Below are 5,348 nucleotides of genomic sequence, written 5' to 3'. Positions count from 1 at the left end.
GGAGGTGAAGCAAGCTGCCATGTTGTGACATGGCTACCTTGCCAGATAATGCAGGGGTCCCTCCAGGAGCAGAAAACCAGGCCTGGCCTACAGCAGACAAAAAAGATGGCTACTTCAGTCTACATCAGAGGGCTTCCCTGGTGGTTCAGGTGGTAAAGAATTTGCCTGCAATGCAGGAGACCCGGGTTCAATCCCTGGGTTGGGAAGATCCCCTGGGGAAAGGAATGGCAACCACTCCATTGTTCTCGCCTGGAGAATCCCATGGACATGGGGTCACAGAGTCGTACACGACTGAGTGAACAACACTTTCTTTCAGTCTACACCCAAGACAAGATGGGAGTGGTCTTTCGGGGCTGTTGGTTGCAAAGAATAGGACATGACTGAGCACACGCGCGAGACCTAGGTGGGTATGGCCTGTGGAAGACAGGTTTTATATCCATGGCCAAGAAAATTGCATATCAGAACCAGCACAGTGATATATTTGAATGGGGCACATCAGGATCTCAGGGTAAGTTTCAGCCATCTGAAGTACGAACTTTATGAGGCAGATCATAGCTGGCACCACCTTGGGGCACATCATTCTGACTTATTTACTCTGCTTGGTCAGAAGCTACATGGCTGGAACAGCTGTTTCCTCAATAAATACTTAGAGGGCAAATACACGTCCACTCAGGGGCAGCTTAGACTACAGTGGCACTTCTAGAAACTCTAGACTCTGTGGGAAAGTTATATATACTCCAGAACTTAGAGCTCTAATTAGACATCAAATACTTTACGCTATCACCTTTTCTCTCTTTTTTGGGGAAAAAAAGTGAATTTTTGTCTTTTGGAAAAGTTATCTCTGCTCATGAATTAAACGGCTCTTTTGTCTTTGAAATGGAGGGGGAAACAGTATCCACTCCAATATTGTTGCCCGGGAAATCCCATGGACAAAGGAGCTACAGTCCATGGGGCCGCAAAAGAGTTGGATGTGACTGGGCACTGCCCTTTGTCTTTGAAATTGTAAGGAATTACAGAGATTACAAAATGCTTGTTTTCAAACGTTTTCTGTAAGCATCTGTGCAAAGCCTGAGAAGAAGGTATTTAAAAAAAAAAAAAAGTTCTGTTGGTGAGAAGCATGTATTCTAGACATTTCTGTCTAGTTGGTTTGATTCCAGAAGTTAATTAATAGTTTTAGTCTCTGGGGAGGTTTTAGGATAACAACCTTACTTTGATGGTAACATAATTGCAGGTGGAATCCCTGAGTCTTACATCATTTTTGTTTGTCTTCTTTTCTAAATTTGACTTTAAGTCAAAGAACAGACAGAAACAGAGAGGTTGAGAATATGGTTGCCAGTGTCAAGAACTGGTGTCATAATTTACAAATATTCGGCAGGAACCTGTCCACATGCACATGTAAGAGGAATGTGACCTGTTTGGGTTGCCTGCAGCCACCAAGCACAACTGCGCTAATCTGCAGACACCGTGAGAATGAAGGGTTGAAGTAAACGGAGGGGAAAGAAGTGGACACTGAGCATTCTGGGAGGTCATACTTCATTCTGAAATAATTTGTCATGTTCATCCTCCCTCCGAAAGGAATGGACAGGTTAATTAATTTGTCTTTTACTGTTTGGTTATACCGCTCAGAACCGGCTTGTGTGTCCCAAGAGCATCCGTGTCTGACTTCAGCAGTATCTCATCCACCGCTTCCATGACCTTCAGACACAGTGACCTCGGTTCAGTTCTGTCGGGTAAGGGAGGCCCAGAGGGTCTCCTGGGCCAGGCCGTCAGCAGAGAAGATGTCTAAGGGGACTGACTGTGCGGCTCCGAGTTGAGCACAGGTCCCCAGGCACACAGACGTCATGTGCTTTTAACATATATTCTTTTTCTGTTTCTCATATGGAGAGTCCCCTAACATATGGAACCCAGGGCCCACAGAAGGGAACTACCTCACCTGTTTGTGCAGAGAGGATCACATCTTTTTTTCTCTTCCTGCCTCCAAGGTCAACTCCAGAACATCTACACTAGAAGCGGAAGAGAAGTGGGGAATCTGAGAGTCCGACCACGTCAGACCGGCCTCCCACATCCCAGGGCAAGTCTGCAGGAAGCGAGGTGAGAAGAGCCTTGCACTGGAGGATATGAGAGAGGAATTTTGTACCGAATGTAATGCAGTTTTGAGCATTTGCATGAGACTAGACTATTCACCCACTATGTTGAAAAATTGTGGAACACGGCCAAGAGAACTACTGTCTTGCAGGAAAAGGAAGGGTGTGTGTTCCATGAAAACCCAAAGATGGGGAAACCATATCTGTCTTCTATTAAAACCCTGAACAAGTTGGGCCAACTTAGGACAGAAGATGGGCCCACCCAGAGGTGAGAGCCCCCGGCTATGGTCCCTTAAGATGCCCGGGCACTGCTTACTTGTGAGTGACCAGACCAGAGTAGTAAGCTCTCCTGGTCTCAGTGGGTCAGTGAGAGCAGCCACCTAGAAGGCTGGTGCTGAGAAATGATTATGCTAACGCCTGTAAGGAATCTAGACTAGTGCCTGGCATGCGTAAATCGATGTAGGTACACAGATGAATGTATCACCCACCAGAGAATCTCTTTGCAAAGCAGTTTGCTTGGATTGGTTGAAATCAGACATGGTCTCTCACAGGCAGGGTGCTCCCTCTCTATGACTGCCTTTAATAATTACCCTGGGTCCACATTGATTGGGCTTCCTAGGTGGTGGAGTGGTAAAGAACCCGCCTGCCAATGCAGGAGACACAGGAGACATGGGGTTGAACCCTGGGGCAGGAGTATCCCCTTGAGCAGGAAATGGTAACCCACTCCAATATTCTTGCCTGGGAAGTCCCATGGATAGAGGAGCCTAGAGGGCCACAGTTTATAGTGTCTGAAAGAGTCAGATACAACTGAGCGACTGAACATGCACTCGTTCGTGTTAGTTTGCGAGAGGCCTGTAAACTCACGTCTCCCCATGGAAGACCTCAGACTTTGGCCCTCCTGTAAAGCACTCACATGCCTGCAGTCTCCACTATTCAGTTCAGTTCAGTCTCTCAGCGGTGTCTGACTCTGAGACCCCACGGACTGCAGCACACCAGGCTCCCCTGTCCATCACCAACACTGGAGCTTGCTCAGACTCATGTGCGTCGAGTCAGTGATGCCATCCAACCATCTCATCCTCTGTCATCCCCTTCTCCTCCCGCCTTCAATCTTTCCCATCATCAGGGTCTTTTCAAATGAGTAAGCTCTTTCCATCAGGTGGCCAAAGTGTTGGAGGTTTAGCTTCAGCATCAGTCCTTCCAATGAGTATTTAAGGCTGATTTCCTTTAGGATTGACTGGTTTGATCTCCTTGCAGTCCAAGAGACTCTCAAGATTCTTCTCCAATACCATAATTCAAAAGCATCAATTCTTTGTGGTCCAGCTCTCACATCCATACATGACTACTGGAAAAACCATAGCTTTGACTAGATGGACATTTACTGGCAAAGTAATGTCTCTGCTTTATTATATGCTGTCTAGATTTGTCATAGCTTTTCTTCCAAGGAGCAAGCATCTTTTAATTTCATGGCTACAGTCACCATCTGCAGTGATTTTGGAGCCCAAGAAAATAGAGTCTCTCACTGTTTCCATTGTTTCCCCATCTATTTGCCATGAAGTGATGGGACCGGATGCCATGATCCTAGTTTTCTGAATGTTGAGTTTTAAGCCATCATTTTCACTCTCCTCTTTCACTTTCATCAAGAGACTCTTCAGTTCCTCTTCGCTTTCTGCCATAAGGGTGGTATCCTCTGGATATCTGAGTTTATGGATATTTCTCCCTACAACCTTCATTCTAGCTTGTGCTTCTTCCAGCCCAGCGTTCCTCACGATGTACTCTGCATATAAGTTAAATAAGCATGGTGACAATATACAGCCTTGACGTACTCCTTTCCCAATTTGGAACCAGTCTATTTTTCCATGTCTGTTTCTAAATATTGCTTCTTGACCTGCATACAGCTTTCTCAGGAGGAAGGTAAGGTGGTCTGGTATTCCCATCTCTTGAAGAATTTCCCACAGTTTGTTGTGATCCGCAAAGTCAAAGACTTTAGCATAGTCAATGAAGGAAAAGTAGAGGTTTTTCTGGAATTATCTTGCTTTTCCTATAATCAATGGATATGGTCAATTTGAACTCCACTTACTGGTGTGGTTTCTAAACCAATTCTTTCTCGCCCATGACTGCAGGTACTGAGGCTGCCCCAGTGCAGGGCACAAACAGGTGTGCGTGCCCAGTGAACACCTGCAGAGTCAGTGCTGGGAGTCAGATGTCAGGGCACCCAGGGTCAAGGGGTAACTGCCACTCCATTCTGCTCTTTCCTACGCATCCAACATCAAGCTCTTATAATTCATTCTAACTGAGGAAACAGTCAACCTACAGGAAAGCAAACAGTTGCACGTTCAGTAGCTTCAATTTCACAGAGCCTGTTAGACTGTGTTAATTGCTTACACCATCCCATCAGATTGAGTTTTGCATGGATACATCTAAAAAATAAATGTTATCACAAAAGAGATAAATATCCCTTACTAAGAAATGATGATTTGCTCTATTTCCCCAGTCAAGCAATATTTATCAGGAGCATTGATTTAACTAGAGGCTATTGGCAGATACAAATGGATGATGACAGGAAACAAAAAATCACCCTTGGTTGCCATCAGGGGCTTTTTATTTTAATGCAATGCCTTTTGGAATTACTGATGCTCCAGCTACACCTCAAAGATGAATGAGGGGCTCCTGCTAGGTTCGATACATCACCCGTCTGAGTTTATTTAGCCTATGTACTGGAATTGTTGCTTCTCTGAGTTTAAAAACACCTGGAGCATTTTGGGAAAGTTGCAGGAAAAGAAAAAGTCTAAAGGTTAAAAGGGATGCAAATATTAATACAATTCAACTTAAAGCTTTTAAAGAATTCTTCATTATAAAGGTTATACTGTAAAGAATTCTCATTTCCCGTTTAAGAGAGAAAAAAACACTACATCACTGAGGAATTGCGAAGACGGACCGCTGAGCCTGGAGGTGGCACCGAGGAGCAGTTTGGAAGGGCTGGAGACTGTGCGGTGCCACACCTCTGCATGCCATCGGGGCAGCCGGGGCGGGGGTTCTGGCACTGGTGACGGTGACGCAGAGAGAAGCAGAGGGGTTACAGGGACCCACGGAAGACAGACTGGATGTCGTTGGGCTACTCCGTGAGAACAGGGCGGGACTGAAGGCTTCCCCGGCTTCTGGCGAAATACCCTGTGTGCTGAGAGACTGGAACCAGCAGAGGTCCCTGTTCCTTCCACCTTGATTAACAGGCATCTTAAGAACTGTCAGGAGAAAATTGCTGGAATA

General features: G+C 45.8%; 1 long non-coding RNA gene across 1 annotated transcript; it reads left to right on the top strand.

Moving 5' to 3' along the window:
- The first annotated feature begins 1,632 nt into the window (after nucleotides 1-1,632).
- Nucleotides 1,633-5,108, top strand: LOC129553080 (uncharacterized). Its single transcript, XR_008685391.2, has 3 exons — nucleotides 1,633-1,730; nucleotides 1,983-2,091; nucleotides 4,977-5,108. It is a non-coding gene; the product is annotated as an uncharacterized LOC129553080 (long non-coding RNA).
- Nucleotides 5,109-5,348: the final 240 nt, after the last annotated feature.

The sequence above is a fragment of the Moschus berezovskii genome, chromosome 18, assembly GCF_049115385.1.
Source record: "Moschus berezovskii isolate FMDL1 chromosome 18, NW_MosBer_1.0, whole genome shotgun sequence".
In the NCBI taxonomy this organism is placed as follows: Eukaryota; Metazoa; Chordata; class Mammalia; order Artiodactyla; family Moschidae; genus Moschus; species Moschus berezovskii.
This window is presented reverse-complemented; position numbering and strand designations above follow the sequence as displayed.